Below are 21,032 nucleotides of genomic sequence, written 5' to 3'. Positions count from 1 at the left end.
AGCATAGCTATAAAATTTGCTTTGCTCGTCTTTTGTTTTTTTATATCCGTAATTGTCGACTTCCCCACCTTGTACTCATTGGATAAAGTGGTTGCAGATTCACCTTCTTCTAACCTTTTAATAATCCCGTACTTGTCCCTCATAGAAAGTACGACACGTTTACGTTGAGCATTTTGTGTCGTCAAGTTCACTTCTTCACGCAGCAGCACACAAGTGGTCGTAACAGAGAACACAAGGTGACTGCTCCGTGAGAAGCTCTTCTTGGGGGCGCGCAATCCTTCAAACTGCGTGGGGCGGCACGCCTCAACTCGTAAACTGGCGCAGCTGTTGCTGTGAACAGCTTTGATGCTGCCGCTACTTCTGCTGCCAGTGCCAAGCCGACACAAGTGTGCTGATTGTTGAAACATAGGGACTGGCGGCTTGGCAGGTCAGCAGAGCCTCGTGAGGGCCCCATTAGAAGCAATGTTCCGCCAGCGGTGGCCCAGTGCGGCGACTACTGTGGGAAACTTGGTTTGGGAGTGAGGGGGATGATGGAAGGTAGGGTGGGAGAGTAACAGGTGAGAGCAAGTACACAGTTCGGTTAAGCGGTCGTTCGGTTGACCGACGTTCGGATAACACTGTTCTACAAAAAAAGACCTTTTTTCTATTTCTGATAAAAAATATTGTGATCCTAGTTGTATTTTGAGTGCTGAATTGAAAACTGTTTTTGTTTTTTTTCTGTCAGGGATAGTTTATGAGTAATCGCAATTTTATTTCTCTTTTCAGTTTCTGATATAGTGCAGCAAACGTGAGGTGAAATTCGACAAACAAATGCACATCTTTATGATGTTATAAGTTCATCACATTAATGGAGGGTGGGATCTAACATATAACACAGTAACCTTCGTGTATACACTTTGAAACATTTATTTGACATAAGAAATTACAGAAAATTGACAAACAATGAGCCACTGCCTTGTAATGCACATCACTTTTTTCTCTTGTATTGTGAATCTTTCTTCTCTCGAATGATATTCCAGCAATAATCTGCCAACATAGAAGGTACCCACTTCTCTTCATAGCACCTTTCTATGGTCGAAATGTCTTTATGGAATCTTTCCCCATGTTCATCCGATACGTCACTACAACTCTCTGTGAAGTAGTCCAGATGAGAATGCATCATATGTACCTTCAAAGACATATTACACCCCAAATCCCGATATGCTTCGATCATATCCTTCACCATTGCTTTGTACTTAGTAGCTCTTCTTCTTCCAAGGACGTTTTCCGTCACCATCTTTAAACAGTCTCATGCGGATTTTTCTTTATCAGTTAAACATGCTTCAAAATTTGCATCTTTCTGGAGCTCCCTGATTTGTGGGCCCACAAATACACCTTCCTTTATTTTTGCAGCTGAAAGACGGGGGAATTTGGTAGCTAGATATGCAAACCCACAGCCTGTTGGATCCATGGGCTTCACGAATTGTTTCATCAGGCCAAGTTTGATGTGAAGCGGTGGAAGTAGTATATATTCAGGAGCTACCAGACTTTCACGTTGTACATTCTTTTCGCCAACTTTACATCTTCGCCTGGGCCATTTCTTTTTCACATAGTGAGAATTTCGGTCTCGACTATCCCACTCGCAAAGAAAACAGGCATACTTTGTGTAGCCTTGTTGCATTCCCAGTACCATAGCAATTACCTTGAAATCTGCACATATTTTCCACTTGTGTTCATTGTACTTTAATGAATTTAGTATCCTTTGTACGAATTCGTAATTCTCTTTTGTCAAACTAGCTTAAGCTACTGGAACAGAGGGTATTTGATTTCCGTTATGGAGCAAAACACCCTTCAGACTTGTTTTCGATGCATCTCTGAAAAGTCTCCACTTCTGTGAAATGTAAGTGAAGTTCAGCACTTTCATCAGGCCAGCAACGTCATTGCAAAATGTCAGTGCTTCGTCAGTTGAAAAATAAGAAATAAAGGCATGTTCTCTGTGCCTGAACACACTGATTTTAGTACTTTGGTGCAGTAGATTATACTCTTGTAATCTTGAACCAAGCAGCTGCGCTTTTTGTTTACTTAGTCCTAGATCATGTACTAAATCATTTAAATCTGCCTATGTTAACAAATGTGGCGATGACTCACTTGTGCAGTGATATAATGAATCATCATCTGTGATTTCTTCAGTACTACTTATTTCACTGTCACTCGGAATTTGACCTCGACCTCTTGAAAGTACTGGATGGTTGTCGGAATGCTGCACTGGCATTCTCGCTGAAGGCAGATCTGGGTAAACAATGTGCATCTTCAACTTTTTGTTTGTAAAACCCTGAAGTTTTGTTAAACAGAAATAACAACCAGTAACATGGTCCTTAGGCTCCCTCCACACCATGGGAACAGCAAACAACGCCACATTCTCTTTACCTTTCCACCACTGAATTAGTTTGCAGTAATATGTAGCACAATAGAAATGTGGTGCCCATTCTTTATCTTGGTCTTCTACCTCTACTCCAAAGTACTGTTTGTATGCTTTCTTTATGACTAAATAAATTTTCTTCCTATTTCTGGCAAAGGTGAACTTCCCACAGATGTAGCAGAAGTTGTCCTGCTTATATCGACATCCACGACGACGTGGCATTTCTGCAAATTTAAAAATACCACTTTGGTAATACACCTGTATTAAATTAATAGTAGGGAACTAGAGGAACGCTGATGTGTAAAAACAAGCAGTCGTTTTACCTTCAGCACCAGACTCAATCAGTTTACACACAGGAACTAAAAAATTTCAACCGTGCTCGGAAATATGACATACAGTTACTTGTCAGCCAAAACACCCACTCGTTAAAAGACTGACACAAATTGCGGCTAACACCACTGTTGTAAACTCGATGCACCTGCCCCTAGGAGGCGTGAAGCTTTACTGCCGAGGCAGCGACCGGCTGTCGCCGTTCGAGTTAATGAGATGTTTCAGGTGGTCTTAATGACATAGGTGTGGCGGGGGATAACCTAATGATGTCTGATTCTTCCCACCTGCTGTTGTACAAGAAATTATCACGTTCTATCACTACTGGATGCGGCAACATACCCGTATTTCTCTATAACGTCTCTGTGTTTGCCAAGAACTGTGAATATACATCTATATACATATTACATAAAAAGTATCCCTGACAACGATATTTTGTTTACATATTTGAATTTCCCACGGTAAAATGGTCTAGAAGCACATACTTTAATATCAGAAATAGAACCCATGTCGAACAGTGTAATCGACGCTCTACTGTACCAAAAATAGAAAACATATAAAAACTCTCTTAATTAGGGTTTTTTAGGTACTTGATACTGTGATATGGCAAGGTACCAATCATGCTCGATGAGGGGGTCCTCGAGAAAATTTTGTTGGGAACCCCTGTCCTAGAACATGAGGTCAATGGAATTGAGATGAAGAAATAACAACAACGGCGCGGTGCTGTAATCGCTGAGTGCAGTCGGTCGGGATATTTGTAGGCTACCACGAAATTGGTCGGTCGGTCGGTCGGTCGGTCGGTCGGTCGGCGGACCGATAAATTGGTGCGTGTGCAGGTGGCGGGGCGGCTTGAGTTTTGCACATGCCTGCTAGGCAGCCCTGCGCGCGATCACAGAGGCGGGGCACGGTGACGTGTTTTGGGTTCACCGGCGGGGCGACAGAGACGGATGGTCGGGACCGCGAGCCGCGGCCAGAGGGCGCGACGAGTATTTCTGTTTACCGGCGCGCCGCAGAGGCCGGCCAGCAGCGGTGGGGCAGTGCGCGCCGGCCCACCGACTCCGAGGTTGCAGCCACAGCGTGGCAACGGCCACCACTCGCAGGTAGGCCGCTCGCTGCGTGCTGACAACGCCTCCAAAGCTCTCGTCATGCACAGCCTAGAGGATGCTAATTGCTGACGTCATGCATTGTGGTCTCTTGCGTAACATTACGAAACTAAGCGAAAATAGGAATCTGACAGTGGTAATAAACTCGAATCGGACTTCAGTGTGAGCGATCCAGAGTTTTCCCCTTATTCCACTAATTTTTTTTGTCAGACAGAGAAAGGTGACTGGAATCCACCGCGAAGGTTTCAATGTGTGACTATGGTGGTTTGCTGAGCGGGTGCCGGTATAAACAGCCCACTGCCTTGGTTTCTCAATAATTATGTCTGTTTGTTGTCAAATTACGGGAAAAGGCTACAGACGGACGGCCACGGGCTGTGCATGTTCACAGTGTAAAACAGATCTTGACATCTCTCCGTGTCGAGTTGAAGTTGATAAACAGTTGATAACTAGATGTCTTAATATCGCTGTGCAAACGAATTAATCGCATTCTATAATTATTTTGTCATTAGGCCTATTACAGCATTAGACCTCACACGTATAATATAATACAGTTAATAATTAAAAGGAACAACAGGCTAGGTAATAACGTCACAATTTCTTATTACAGTTGGTAAATTCCTCTATATCATAGAATTGGTGGGCTACCAACCATTCATTGCAATTTTTGTTTGAATACTTGTTCTGGTAAATCTTGTATAGCTTCTGGAAGCTTGTTTAATAATCAGTGCTCCATGAGGCCATAGCTGTTAAATGATTTTGATAGTCTGCGGAACTGAGTATTAAGCATCTGTGCCGGCTGTGTCGTAACAGTATATATTTTCTCCGCGTTTTGATTCCAGCTATTTACTCTTCGTGTAAATTAAAACATACTAAGTTTGTGTCAAGCTCTTCTGTTCACATAAGTTTACAGTGTGCCTTATGTGAAGAATCAGTAATCACGCTAATAGCTCTCTTCGGCAGTGTTAGGATGTCACGCACACAAGAAGTTACCATAAAATACCATGTGCTATTATGCTTTAGAAAAACGAAAAATAAGATGTTCTGACATGTATGTCAGGTACACAATCCATAAGTCGCCTTAACTTGTAAATTACTCTTGATAACTTGCCACTAATATACCATGCATGTTGTCCCCCTAGATAATTTATCGTCTAAATATATGGATGGCCTTTCTTAAAATTCTGATTTAGAGGCATACTGACGGTTGTTGTCGAGATTTGTACGTTTGTTGAAATGCTATTCACCCCTCCGTCTCTGAAACGTATGCTGCTTGTAGTGACGAAATGGTACGACTACTGAAATGGAAATTAAGTCCCATGTTTCTTTACAGAGCGCAGGGGAACGATGCGGGAGACCCGCACCGCCTTACTAGGCAAGGTCCTAATGGAGGTGGTTTGCCGTTGCCTTCCTCAGACCGTAATGGGGATGAATGATGATGATGATGATGATGATGAAGACGACACAACACCACCCAGTCATCTCGAGGCAGGAAAAATCTGACCCCGCCGGGAATCGAACCCGGGACCCCGGGCTCAGGAAGCGAGAACGCTACCGCGAGACCACGAGGGCGGATGCGACTATTAGCACCCATTATCTGCTTTTCCCGCTTACCGAAGTTTCTTTTACTGTGTTGAAATATTAAGTCTTAAAGGCGGAATCTGGGGTGTGGTGATGGATTGATCAGCAAAATGGCCCGTGGTCAAGGTTAGGTCGGAAGGAGACCATATGAAATCTTGGCTAAGTGTATCACACTGATCTACAGCGTTGCCGGAGGTTTGTTACCTTGGAAGCTAAAGTTTCATTTTTCATAATTTTCAGATTATTGCGTCGAGGGTCCTGCAGTATAATCAATAAAAAAAAATGTCTAGATGTGCCAAAAGCAAATATCTATAAATCATTTAAATTTGTTATGCGTTCTTGTCTCTTTGCACCTGCTTATGGAGTATTTTTCTCCGATTTAATTCGGTCCCAATCAAGTACCTAGTATGTTAAAGTTGTTCTTAGGGTTAAATATTTCTCCTGTGATCGAACCGGAACCACCCCCACCCCCTTAAGTCATCGGTTATTCAAATAAGCCGCTCTTCATGTCAACTTCCCATGATAGACCGCGTCAGACCTTGCTAAAATAAACTTTCGGGTTAGAACGTGGACGAACTCTAGTAAAGTTTTGCTTCAATTACGTCCTTAGCCGATTTTCACAAAGGCGATCTGCATATTCATATAAATGTGATACTGGATTGCGGCATATGTGGTGTCCTCGCTAAGAAAGTTGTCATTGACTCGCCTGTGCACTGGGTTCCTGAGTGTCTGAACAATGTGTCCTTACTTGATCGGCCCTGGAAAGAAAGTTCTGTATTAAGGTGGCCATGTGCGTCATTGTAATAAGTTGCTCTCTGAGCTTTTGTAAAATGGCAGAACCGATGAAGGAATTGCCTCCGATATGTGGTACTAAGTTACGAATATTATCCTAAGCTAATAGCAAAGTTCGTAAAGACACCGTAACAAGAACAATTTTTCTGGTAGCTCAGTCGTTAAATTTGACCACTCTTAACAAAGTTGTCATATTTCAATATCCTTGAGGCCACAGTGCACTTGACAGTTAATTTTGTCACCGCAGTACTGCATTCCAAGAAATAGCAGCAAAACAGTGTGCTGACATGTTTGCTTTCTTTTATAGATAATTCGTGTTTGTATTTTCACCCAAGGCACTACATTGGTTACTTCGCACTTCTCATCTTATTTCTTTAGAACTAAGAATACACTTTTTTCTTTAAGTCTGATGGGATAGCGCATTCTGGTACCTTGCATACCGCGTGAGTAGTATTTTCTCAATCATTTTGAATGACCGTCGTTTACTGCAGGTACTGCACCTCGTTTACATGTCTTTCAGTGCTCTATTAAATTCCTCTCCCTGTGTCACCTCCAGCCTCAACATGTATTCCTCCTTCCCTTTCCGTAACCTTGCCTTGAAGTTTATTTCCTTCATATTGCTCTCCGTCAACTTCCATTTCTCACCCTGTCTTTTGCTTAGTACTGGCTTGCCATCTGAAATCGTAATCTTTGTACAGCTGCCTCTTTTTCCAAAGATATCTTTAATTTTCCTATACGCCGTATCTGACTCTCCTGAATCCATGCATGCTTCTACAGTTTCGAATTTCTTGTCTAGCCATTTCTCCTGTCACTTTGCACCTTTCTCATTTTTTTTACGTCTGTATTCCTTATGAGTGTTTAATATGTTACAATCTTTTTGCTTAGCTTTCCCTCTGATACCTTCACTATTGCATCTCTGAAATCTATTCTTCGTCAGATATATTTCGTCTGTCACTTGTTCTTAATGTTCTAATTGAAACTGTTATATCCGGTTCTTTCAACATATCAAAATGCCTTCTTCATAATTACCTACCAATCTGCAATTTTTCTAGCTTTAATTTGCATTTCGTAAGTAATAAATTGTGGTAAGATCTGCATCTACTTCTGGAAAGAATTTGTAGTTCAAAATAGGATTCATAAATCTATCTAACGCTTATTTATCTAATCTATCTAAACCTTCCAGTTTCTGCAGGTCTTCTCCGTCTACAGCCTTCTCAGATGTCCTTTCAGCTACGATACGGCTACCAGAAAAAGTTTCAGTGCACAAATATCGCAGCAGGTCACGGCCCATGGTTCGTAAGAGAACCTGATAAAACAATTTCTAAAAAACAAATGAGTTTCTTTCTACACTTTGACCCTCTGATTGGTACAAAAGATCTCGCATAGGCAAACGAATCTTCTTTCACGAAATGATACCGCTATTGTCAATAGGTATCAATTTTATACTGACGGCAAACATTTGTGGTCATCAGACTTTACACCACACACACACACACACACACACACACACACACACACACACACACACACACACACACACAGTCGACCCTTATATATACCACTGACTGTACCTGCAAAATTATCATTGTAAGACGTGAAAAACTGCGGCGCCATGCATGATGTTTGCATTTATTACTTCTTTAGTACTAACTCTATTCACAACATCTTTAGTAGACAGTATCCACATACTGCTGAATGTACCCGCAAAGTTATTTGATTGTACAGCACAGAGAGACGGGAGTAGAACATTGAGAGGAAGGTGAAGAAGAGGTGGACAAAGAAAGGAAAGAGATGGGCAGAGCGGAGAAAGAGATGAACACAGAGGGGGAGTTGGAAATGGTCAGAGGGAGGGGGAACAGATTGATTACTATAACCGAAATATATACATACTCGGGCAATGCCGGGCACTCAGTAGTGAATAAGATTAGTTTGTTTCGATTTGTCTTTCTTTAAATCTCTGATATTCAACTAAGCAGCCCAACGGCATATTGCTAAATTAATTGGAATGCTTGATTATAGTTTCAGTTTAAAAATTCGTTCGCGGGATGATACAATTTGCAATATCGCTCATCGAAAATATATAATTAGGAACGGTTTTTGATGTTAGTTAACTTTAATACTAATCAGTATCATCCGCTGGTTAGCAATCACATTTTTTTCCACAGTCATTAAAAATTCACGAATTAACTTTGCTGTTAAAATAGTATCTGAAAATAATGGTCGATTTTACTTCCGAATATTTCTCTGCCTTAAGGGAAGTTTATTCACCCACGGACGGTACTGCACATGATGCATGTGTAATAGCATTTGGCATGCGATCTCGTGCGCTATTAGCAGTGACCTGAATTACGGAATACTGATTTGCATACTGTACTCCATTACAATAATGGAATAATCTGAATAATGATATTAAATTCCGTTAGACTGCTGACCCATCTCAAGCTTTCACATTACGAGGTTCTAGTATTGATCGCTTCACGACTATCAGAAAAGGTTGGCGTCGAGGTAATAGCAGTTGTGTAATGTAACACATACATAAACACTAATTATTTAAATTAAACGTGTATACAGGGTGTCACAAAAAGGTACGGCCACACTTTCAGGAAACATTCCTCACACACAAATAAAGAAAAGATGTTATGTGGACATGTGTCCGGAAACGCTTAATTTCCATGTTAGAGCTCATTTTAGTTTCGTTAGTATGTTCTTCCACCTACGCTCAATGGAGCACGTTATCATGATTTCGTACGGGATACTTTACCTGTGCTGCTAGAACATGTGCCTTTACAAGTACGACACATGTGGTTCATGCACGATGGAGCTCCTGCACATTTCAGTCGAAGTGTTCGTATGCTTCTCAACAACAGATTCGGTGACCGATGGATTGGTAGAGGCGGACCAATTCCATGGCCTCCACGCTCTCCTGACCTCAACCCTCTTGACTTTCATTTATGGGGGCATTTGAAAGCTCTTGTCTACGCAACCCCTGTACCAAATGTAGACTCTCTTAGTGCTCGTATTGTGGACGGCTGTAATACAATACGCCATTCTCCAGGGCTGCACCAGCGCATCAGGGATTCCATGCGACGGAGGGTGGATGCATGTAACCTCGCTAACGGAGGACATTTTGAACATTTCCTGTAACAAAGTGAAGTCACGATGGTACGATCTGTTGCTGTGTGTTTCCATTCCATGATTAATGTGATTTGAAGAGAAGTAATAAAATGAGCTCTAACATGGAAAGTAAGCATTTCCGGACACGTGTCCACATAACATATTTCCTTTCTTTGTTTGTGAGGAATGTTTCCTGAAAGTTTGGCCGTACCTTTTTGTAACACCCTGTATATTGCAAGCCTTTTTTACGCATCGTGTGGCATCTGCGTACAAAAATCCCCTACATGCGCGATTGTTGCAATATCTATAAGGTTTTTATCTATAGTTTTATAAAATGTTTTTATGTATTCACATAGTTTCACATCTCGTAAACTACGGTATAGATTATCAAGCTTGCTACGCATATCACTATCTGAAAAGATGGAAGGTGGGGTGAGATCCATCTACCACCCATAGCGGTGGGTGTGGGAGTTAGTAGAGATGGCCTAGCAAAATCCAGGGACGCTGAAGCAATTTGTTAAATTCATTTACACCTGACTCATCACTTTTCGAAATATACCCGTACTGTGGGGGTGATACATTTCTACCATCCTTTGGGCTGGCGGTGAGAAACTTGGTTATATAATATCTGAAACTATTTCTCCCAAACTTGGCTCAATTGACTTGCTGTGTGGAAAATGTTACTGTGATAGTAAGGTACCCCTAGCACATCTATGGTTGGAGGTGAGGGTGCAAAAACGGCTGACACTTCTAACACTTAAGACCTGTCGGTAGTTTTCCTTTATGTTGTTGGTTTGGAAAGTATGAAGTGCACTCTGCCATGAACATTGTTGCTGTCAATTTTGTCAGCTGAACAGCATAAGTAAATTTACCGTAGTCTCTGAAGCCGCAAGTGTGACGTGTAAAATAGTCGAGAATCACGGTTTCCAGCGACAGTACTTTTTAACAAAAGTCACTATCGTCAGTATGCCTCAAACGAAACGGGTGTATGTATGTCAGATAAAACGGAAAGGAAAAATGTGAAATTGTTACGAATAAATTATCGACATAATCGACTTTAGGCTACGTGGTAACAAGTCACAACAGTGCATGCTAACAGAACAATAATGCTTGTACGCACAATTTCGTACCTTACATATTATTGGTAGAAAGTAATTTCAAGAAAAGGCAATTGGGCAACATTGTAGTCACATGTGCAGGTGATATCTTCCTATAGTACTTCGTAACTGTTGGACAGTTAATGCAGTGGGTAAAGTTTTGCGTTACAATATTACAGTTCAGTTTTGGGTTTAGGTGAATTTTTATTTTCCCTAATTTTGATCCGATCAATATTGCTGTAGTAAAGTCCCTTGGATGATAAATGCCCTTCCACAACTGTTTTAATATTGAACACCCTCACTGATATACAAATCATAAATATTCATGAAGAGTAATAATCAGTCAATAACAAAAAAACTGTCGTAGGACAAAAATAACTAAGGAATTGATCGATGTGGAGGTGTTAACATGCATACTAAATTCTGTAGGGTGCAAGTCGTCATATTTTAAATACATTATCAATGACATGTCAGTATCTCGGAAAATGTGAAAGGGTGTCGTGTGTAGAAGGTAACATAATGAACCTTAAAAATCAAATTTTATCTTTAAAATTGGAGTGATAGAAACGCTTGTACTCTAGTTAGTATTAAATAACTGCATGTTTTTCTTGTTAAGGAAGGACGTATTACTGTGTAACAATAAATATACCAAGCAGCATCTTGTAATATATCATTAGAAAATAAAAAAATATTGCTTCTAGGACAAGAATGACTGTCTGGTAGGCTAACGAATAACTTTATCAACTGTAAGTAGCAACGAAATCCTAAATTCAGATAGGAATAGGTTAGACGCCAAAGTTAGCGGCGTATGGATTGCAGTATAGAATTCGATAATATCTACTGCGTTTATCATGGAATTCTAACGTGATTTAATCTGATTGAACTTAAGTATCAAAGGTGGGTCAGAAATGGTAATCAGATGCTTTTATAAAGCACCTGCGTGGGAAGTTCTACTAATAGAGCGCTTCAGAGAATTTGCAGAATTTTGTGAATAAGTTTTTCGCGCATGCTATTCTAATAGGATGAGAGTTCAACTGACATGGTACAGGAATGGGAGTCACGAGATTTAAGCTGGTGCCAGAGACAAGAATCTGTGTGACATACTGAATGTGTTGCGGAAAATTACTTCGACCAGACAGAGAACCAACTGGCGAAAGAGGGGCTTACGTCTCCTAGCAACAGTTGAACTTCTCGAATCTGTTAACTTAGAGTATGTGTCCAGAATGAGATTTTCACTCTGCAGCGGAGTGTGCGCTGATATGAAACTTCCTGGCAGATTAAAACTGTGTGCCGGACCGCGACTCGAAATCGGGACCTTTGCCTTTTGCGGGCAAGTGCTCTACCACCTGAGCTACCCAAGTACGACTCACGCCCCGTCCTCACAGCTCTACTTCTGCCAGTACCTCGTCTCCTACCATCTAAATTTCACAGAAGCTCTTGCGAACCTTGCAGAACTAGCACTCCTGGAAGAGCACTTGCCCGCGAAAGGCAAAGGTCCTGATTTAGAGTCTCTGTCCGGCACACAGTTTTAATCTGCCAGGAAGTTTCAAGGGTATGAGTGATCATAATGCAGGGATAGCAATTATCACTGTGCGTATTAAAAGGAATGTTAAGAAAGGTAGGAAAATATTTTCGCTTAGCAAGAATGACAAGATACAAATTTAAGAATATCTGTGTAGTCATCAAATAGTCAGTGCTATGACTAAGATGAGGAGCACAAAGGGAAAATTTTTGAAAGCATCTTTCAATATCTCTTAGACAAGTACGTTCCGAACAAGCGCTTAACGGACAAGAAAGACCCACTGTGGTTTAACAACCGTGTTAGAAAGCCTGTACGTGAGTAAAGAGCTTAATTACAGATTCAAGAAAACTTCTTAAAACCTATTTGACAAACAAAATCTGAACGAAGGGGAAAATAATCGTAAGGAGAGGAAAGTGCAACGCTTTCATGGGCTTCGAAAGAAAAATTTTGTCAACGGATGTGACTAAAAATTTTGAAGTTTTGTCTTACGTAAAATTAATAATCGCAATCATCTATTCAGTCAATAAGGAACCATTCTGGCACCAAAACGGAGGATGACATAAAGCCAAAACACTGAATTCAGTTTTCCGGAATTTTCACCGCAGAGATAGTAATACGGTGCCTCATTTCAATCATCGTACAAGCATCCAAATAGATACTGCGAACTGATAGCGGAATAGAAAAGCAGCTACAATCGCTTAATAAAGGAATCGGAACACTATGAGATACTTATAAGATTCTACAGAGATAATGCGAAGGAGCCACTCGCAATTTATCGTACGTCGCTGCGGAAATGAATGGGACCTAGTGACTGTAAAGTACAGATCATTCCAAGAAGGGTCATAGGACACATGCGCATAATATGCCTATATCGCTGACGTCAATCTGTTGTAGACTCGTGGAACATGTTTTCTCCCCGCGTATTATAACATTTTTGGGCAACAAAAATTTTCATAAAAATCAACACGGCTTCAGCAGACAGACATCTTGTGAAAAGCAACTCGCGCTGTTCCACTATGAGATCCACATTTCTGTAGACATCATCTCTCAGGTCGATGCTGTGTTAGTGGCCTTTAGGAAGGCATTTCACACTGACCCAAACTGTCATTACTGAAAAAAGAGTTCACAGAGTATCGGAGCACATTTACGACTGCATTAAAGACTTCCTTGTAGAGAGAACTCAATGTTACTTTTAACAGAACAATGATGGAAAGGTAATTTAAGATACCCCAAGCAAGTGTGACACGACCGTTACTCTTTACAATAAGGGCCTTATTACAAAAATTGGGAAAGTCCAAAACCGGACAGTTTGAGCCGATGCCCCCTTCGTTCTTCCGTCTGCTAATCTACTTCAACGAGGAATTTGTTTCGGCGAAAGCCAAACAGATTCAAGGAAATATCCATTTGAAGATCTGGCTCTACTACAAAAAGCTGATTAGTCCCTGTTTATTTTCACAAAAGTCTGGCAAGTCGAGGGTTCGTGGATTCCCTAATCAAGTTACATGCTTGATTTTGAACTACATAAACATCCCATTAGAAAACAAAATGGTCAGCTCGCCCTGTTAAGAGATGAATATTTTGGTCAGAACAAAAACCCAGTTACGCTTCAGTTCCCAGGATTTCAGGCGAAGGACGATATCATGTAGTTGCATTTTCCTAAGAACCGAGAACTGAAGATATGGATATTCCAATTTGTAAAGTAGCATTCCTTAGCGTTCATGGAATAACCAACCAGAGACTGTACAGAAACTAGAACAGTATTATAATGTATGGGCATTGGGGAGCCCTTAGCTACGTATGTTTTAGGTGAGAATTCCGCTTCTCCCACCCCCAGTTTTGCGCCAATTGACAAGAAGTACGTGAAAAATTTCATCTCAATCTAAAAAATTCCTGGCGATCCTTTAACGCCTTGAAACTGCAACAGAGTATTCGCAACACCTATTTCCGTTAAAACGCGTTTTATTCTTCCTTACTCCACTCTACACTTGTCATTTGTAAGACTAATGTTAAGGGACACAGTCAAGCAAATCCAGTACGTAATTGTTTAAAATCATTTTGAATTGTACTACTGAAAGTCATTCGAGGAATTCAATAAACGCGCAAAATTTGAGAAATATCAAGTTTCTATGGTTTCTATGGTTTATCTGCCTTGCGTCTTATGATAAACATCAGCCACGAATTCGGGTCAGCCTCTTTGGCGCTCAAGTGTTAAAAATGTCTAACTCCATTTTTCATCTGTCAAAGAACCGGAATGAGCTACGTTAGAGATGTTCCACGTTTTCCACAACGATAGTGCTTTTCTTTTTTTCTTCTGTCCTACTAGGAATTAGAGCTTTTTGCCAACAAATGAAAACTTCCTGTATCGCCAGTTCTGCACTTTGCCTCGCTCTAAGATTTAAAACTTTCATATTGTATTGAAGAAGAAAACATTACAATTTTGATAGTGAAGATAGTTTGGCTCTAATTTAATTTGGAACAGAGCCAACAAGAGATTGAAGTCGATTCGTAACACCTGTAATGAGGGGCGTAAAGAACTTAACACCATTTTCGTCTAGGAAGAATATATTAGGACAGTTAATTTTCACCAGCAGGACAAACAGGTTCTGAAACAATTTCTTTTCTTCACTGCGTTCCTCAAAAAGCTTCATGTTGGACTTCAAATTTTTTCGAAACAAGACAAATTGCAAAAATACAGCAACTTCTCCATGACTAGCAACTGACTACCGGCAACCATCCCCGAACGGACGCCATTATACTAATGTCTGTACTGAAATGACATGAGAAAAAGTTACTAAAATATAGTTGCTAAGTTTGGAATATACCGTTTTGATAATCCTCGAAAAATTAACCATCACAATATTTAAATACGAAATATTTTTAAATTGCTCTACTTCACACATACAGGAAACACAGTAACAGAGCAGATGATAACATGCAACTGTTGTTACGAAACTCGTTGACAATACTACAGCACACACTGTTTGGTTTCAAATGCCCCCACTAGGCTGTAGCAATCTCCAAATCTATAACAGGAGTCATTTTTATGACCACCTGACTACTATAGCAGTATGTACTTACTTTTAACGATTTACTGCTACTAAAATTATTATTTACTAGCCGACAAATCCGGTATTGCACAGGTATAGATTTTTGTCAATTTTCTATTAGAAACGTATATTATCTGTGCGCTGGGTGCTGCTGCTTCTCGTACGTATAACGCGATTTTGTAAATGTCTGAGATAACGCCTCTTCATAGCTAGTGTTTTCGCTCGCAGCTGAAAGCCGTCAAAAGCACTGTCAGGTGTCCGATTTCATTAAGGTGCCTCGACAGTATGTCTTAGCAGCAAACGAATGTATTAAAACTTCATGCACGTTGCGGCATTCTTTCATGATATGAGTTTATCATGCATCTCAGTGTTTATGACGACATATCTCCTGAACTATAATAGGTAGGTGGTTCGTACGCCCAGAGAGATTGTTGCGTTAGAGTAAGAAATGTGTGTACAAAGTTTGGATGAAATCGGTCGAGTAGTGGTTTAGGAAAAGTAAATCGATAAAGATGATTTGAAAATCATTGCTAGCATCATTTCCCACATTCTCCATCTTACACACATGGCGCTCCAGTAGATATATAAAAACACGCGCATTTGAATGCAACGTTGTCAAATTTCAAAATCAGTCGGTGAAGAACTTGGAGAAGCCACGGCCAAATGACTAGTTTTGTGTAAGATGCGGAGTACCAAATAGCAGTATCCTCAAATTTTGAAGTATGAAAAACCTATATTATAAGGCCAAAAGGCCATGATGTACAGTTCCGTCTTCATTGATTCGTAAAGAATAAAATGGTATGAATGAATCACCTTCGGTGACTATCTACTCGTAGATCGTGTGGACGAGTGTCAGTAATCTGACAAGGGAACCTCCCCATCGCACCCCCTCAGATTTAGTTATAAGTTGGCACAGTGGATAGGCCTTGAAAATCTGGACACAGATCAATCGAGAAAACAGGAAGAAGTTGTGTGGATCTATGAAAAAATTAATAAAATATACAAACTGAGTAGTCCATGCGAGCATAAGCAACATCAAGGAGAATGTGAGCTCAGGCGCGCCGTGGTCCCGTGGTTAGCGTGAGTAGCTGCGGAACGAGAGGTCCTTGGTTAAAGTCCTCCCTCGACTGAAAATTTTACCTTCTTTACTTTCGCAAAGTTATGATCTGTCCGTTCGTTCATTGAGGTCTCTGTTAACTGTAATAAGTTTAGTGTCGGTGTTTTGCGACCGCACCGCAAAACCGTGCGATTAGTAGATGACAGGACGTGCCTCTCCAATGGGAACCGAAAACACTTGATCGCAAGGTCATAGGTCAACCGATTCCTCCACAGGAAAATACGTCTGATATATTCTATACGACACTGGTGACGGCATGTGCGTCACATGACAGGAATATGTTGTCGACCCACCTAACTTGTACACTTGGCGAATGGGTAAAAAGATTCTTCTACCTTGCCCGATTTAGGTTTGCTTGTGGATGTGATAATCACTCCAAAGAAAGTGATGAAAACATAAGAGTATGTCACATAGACTGAAAATAAAAAATTAAACTTTTCACTGGAGGGAAGACTTGAACCTAGGACCTCTCGTTCCGTAGCTGATCTCGCTAACCACGGGACCACGACGCTCTTCCACTTCCATTTTCCTTGATGTTGCATATCTTCGGATGGACTACTCAGTTTGTATATTTTACTAATTTTTTTCATAGTTCCACACAACTTCTCCCTGTTTTCTCGATTGATCTGTGTTCAGTTTTTTCAAGGCCTATCCACTGTGCCAACTTATAACTAAATCTGAGGGGGGGTGCGATGGGGAGGTTCCCTTGTGAGCAATGCATCGCTGACTCTTCTGCCATGTAGACAGAGGACGCGACTTGAGTCTCCGCAAGAGTTGGCCAGCGAGTGCGGGCAGCTGACGAATACGTTGGACCTTCCAACAGGTGCGAGCCCTCTGCTTGTGTCCGCTTCGACCGTATGGAGCGACGCCGAGCCAAACAGAGCATCTGGTGGGTGGTTTTATGATTGGCAGTGGTGTGGTGGTACCGACTGGTGCGCTCCGAATCCCATCATGGGTGTCTAGAAATGGTATATCTGGTGAAAGGCAGCGAATGATCCTTCAGGCTGCATGTTAAAACATACTTCACGTGTCACAGTAGTAATCGTACCGGTGACAGCGCCTCTGTAGAGGATTAACTAAAGACGGCTTTCCGAAATCCCTTCACCAAAGAAGGTGCAGTAAACATCCAACAACTCTCATGGAGTGCAGCTGTCAACATGAGTGATTCCGAATTAGAGTACATTCAATAGTTCGTTATTGTGGGCCGATTTGGTAACTCTGTGAAGTCCAGCTTCAGCACGCGCAGCAGTTATTCACTGAATGCACAATTCAGCCCGCCGTCAGTAACTGGGCACAGGTACGCCATTCCATTCCGTGTCTTCACCATCGAAGCCCCACAACAGCAATGGCGACAACACAAATATTGTTGAAGTATGGCTCATGAATAAACCTGCTGATACCGAAATGAGATAGTAAATAGTTTACACAGAGCGAATGGCCCACTTAGATACAACTCGCAGCATTAATAACTGTCACTCCACATAACGGAACTCTGTCGTTCCCTAATGTTATCGGACACAACACGCCACTCTGCAAGGAACCTACCCCTGACATATTTAGTACCGCTGCAGTGACCCAATTACTGTTACCCAGATTGCTGTTACGATCTAAGTCAGTACAGGCAAATATTAATGGAGAACGAATGAGCTAAACGTAGCTAACACGCTATGATACTCGTGGCTTTCAGAATACCTCAGGAAAGTATCTTTGAGGCCGAGGACCGAAGGGCAACATGAAGGGTACTTCACGATTTAAAGTTTATTTTGATTTTTTAAACTCCTTCCATTCTATCAAGGGACAGGTTCAATGTGTCTTCAGTTAACATGTCATCTACGTTTTGTAATTAAAGCAATGAAAATAGCTGTCCTGCAAATGGTGGTAGACGTAGGAATCCAACGCATATTTTTCAAAAAACTAAAGCTGCCAGTAAATGAGTTACTCCGAAGGCTAGTTTCCTCTAACATTTTCTAACGACGGTGTTTATAAAACATTCGCGCTCTCTACTGCAGCTGGTTTTTACAATCGCATCACATTGTGATCCTCTTAGTTCATTATAAAACGAACTGCGTGACGTATTAAGGGTATGAGATAATGTCTGATTGCACTGACTTGCGAAGGGGCATTATAGACTACAAATTATGTAGACGAAAAAGTGCACCTTAGATAAGACATGTACGAGGGACGTTTGAAAAGTCCGTGCAAAATAAAAAACTACTTACATGTTTGGTGTAAACCTTTTTTATTTTTTGACATAGTCTCCTTTTACACTTATACACTTCATCCAACGCTGTTCTAATTTGTTGATCCCTTCCGAATAATCGGAATTGTCAAAGTCGGCAAAAAACAGTTATTAGTTGCTGCAATCACCTCCTCGTTTGAATAAAATCTTTGTCCCGCCAGACATGTCTTCAAATTGAAGAACAAATAGTAACCCGAGAGAGCAAAATCTGGAGAATAGGGGAATGTGAATCTAATTGGAATCCTATTTCCATTAATTTTGCGACCACAACTGCTGAGGTGTGTGCTGGTGCATTGTCAGGATGGAAAAGGACCTTTTTGCGGCCCAATCGCCGGCGTTTTTCTTGCAGCTCGGTTTTCAAACGGTCCAATAACGATGAATAATATTCACTTGTAATAGTTTTACCCTTTTCCATATTGTCGATAGGGATTAACCCTTGCGAATCCCAAGAGTCGCCATAACCTTTCAGGCTGAAGGAATGGTCTTCGCCTTTTTTTTTTTTATGGAGATTCTCCCTTGGTAACCCATTGTTTACATTGTTATATGGTCTCAGGAGTATATTAATGTATCAATGTTTCATCCAGTGACGAAACGACGCTTAGTCCTGCGGATTCTTTCTGAACAGCTGCAAACAATCCTTACAACACCTCAAACGATTTCGTTTTTAGGCAAGCGTGAGCAATTGCGGAACCCATCTTGCGGATAGCTTTCTCATGTCCAAATGTTTATGCAAAATATTGTATACCTGTTCATTCGAGATGCCCACAGCACTAGCAATCTGACGCACCTTAACTCTTCTGTCGTCCATCACCGTATCACGGATTTTGTCAATGATTTTTGGAGTCGTAACCTCCACAGGGCGTCCAAAACGTTCAGCATCACTTGAGCCCATATGGCCACTCCGAAAATTTTGAAACCACTTATAAACTGTTCTAATCGAAGGTGCAGAGCCACAGTAAGCTTTATCGAGCTTCTCTTTAGTCTCCTGAGGCTTTTGTCTTTCTTAAAGTAATGTTTAAGCACCATACAAAATTCTTTTTATTCCATTTTTTGATAATCACTCGATTTGATTCACATGAATGCCAAACACAAAGAAATAGACCAATATGGCTGAAACTGGGTGTGCGTTCTTTCCAAAGAGGCTACTAACTAAACATGAGCTCGATACGCGCAGGTGGTGCCATCTCCCTGACTTTGCACTGACTTTTCGAACGCCCCTCATAAAAAGTATCACAACATACACTCCTGGAAATGGAAAAAAGAACACATTGACACCGGTGTGTCAGACCCACCATACTTGCTCCGGACACTGCGAGAGGGCTGTACAAGCAATGATCACACGCACGGCACAGCGGACACACCAGGAACCGCGGTGTTGGCCGTCGAATGGCGCTAGCTGCGCAGCATTTGTGCACCGCCGCCGTCAGTGTCAGCCAGTTTGCCGTGGCATACGGAGCTCCATCGCAGTCTTTAACACTGGTAGCATGCCGCGACAGCGTGGACGTGAACCGTATGTGCAGTTGACGGACTTTGAGCGAGGGCGTATAGTGGGCATGCGGGAGGCCGGGTGGACGTACCGCCGAATTGCTCAACACGTGGGGCGTGAGGTCTCCACAGTACATCGATGTTGTCGCCAGTGGTCGGCGGAAGGTGCACGTGCCCGTCGACCTGGGACCGGACCGCAGCGACGCACGGATGCACGCCAAGACCGTAGGGTCCTACGCAGTGCCGTAGGGGACCGCACCGCCACTTCCCAGCAAATTAGGGACACTGTTGCTCCTGGGGTATCGGCGAGGACCATTCGCAACCGTCTCCATGAAGCTGGGCTACGGTCCCGCACACCGTTAGGCCGTCTTCCGCTCACGCCCCCACATCGTGCAGCCCGCCTCCAGTGGTGTCGCGACAGGCGTGAATGGAGGGACGAATGGAGACGTGTCGTCTTCAGCGATGAGAGTCGCTTCTGCCTTGGTGCCAATGATGGTCGTATGCGTGTTTGGCGCCGTGCAGGTGAGCGCCACAATCAGGACTGCATACGACCGAGGCACACAGGGCCAACACCCGGCATCATGGTGTGGGGAGCGATCTCCTACACTGGCCGTACACCACTGGTGATCGTCGAGGGGACACTGAATAGTGCACGGTATATCCAAACCGTCATCGAACCCATCGTTCTACCATTCCTAGACCGGAGAGGGAACTTGCTGTTCCAACAGGACAATGCACGTCCGCATGTATCCCGTGCCACCCAACGTGCTCTAGAAGGTGTAAGTCAACTACCCTGGCCAGCAAGATCTCCGGATCTGTCCCCCATTGAGCATGTTTGGGACTGGATGAAGCGTCGTCTCACGCGGTCTGCACGTCCAGCACGAACGCTGGTCCAACTGAGGCGCCAGGTGGAAATGGTATGGCAAGCCGTTCCACAGGACTACATCCAGCATCTCTACGATCGTCTCCATGCATTGCTGCGAAAGGTGGATATACACTGTACTAGTACCGACATTGTGCATGCTCTGTTGCCTGTGTCTATATGCCTGTGGTTCTGTCAGTGTGATCATGTGATGTATCTGACCCCAGGAATGTGTCAATAAAGTTTCCCCTTCCTGGGACAATGAATTCACGGTGTTCTTATTTCAATTTCCAGGAGTGTATAACTCAGTTACAGACTACCTTTTAATTTCTCACAAGCGCTACTGCAATG

At 42.2% G+C, this 21,032-nt stretch overlaps 1 protein-coding gene across 1 annotated transcript in view; it reads left to right on the top strand.

Moving 5' to 3' along the window:
- The first annotated feature begins 3,710 nt into the window (after positions 1–3,710).
- LOC126191359 (SET domain-containing protein SmydA-8-like) overlaps positions 3,711–21,032 on the top strand; it is a 220,624-nt gene continuing 203,302 nt past the window's right edge. The window contains exon 1 of the mRNA XM_049932203.1: positions 3,711–3,825. The gene's annotated coding sequence lies outside the window, so the exon portion shown is untranslated. The remainder of the gene's footprint in view (positions 3,826–21,032) is intronic.

The sequence above is a fragment of the Schistocerca cancellata genome, chromosome 6, assembly GCF_023864275.1.
Source record: "Schistocerca cancellata isolate TAMUIC-IGC-003103 chromosome 6, iqSchCanc2.1, whole genome shotgun sequence".
NCBI classification, from domain to species: Eukaryota; Metazoa; Arthropoda; class Insecta; order Orthoptera; family Acrididae; genus Schistocerca; species Schistocerca cancellata.
The sequence above is the reverse complement of the archived record's forward strand: the minus strand, read 5'-3'. Positions and strand labels throughout refer to the sequence as shown.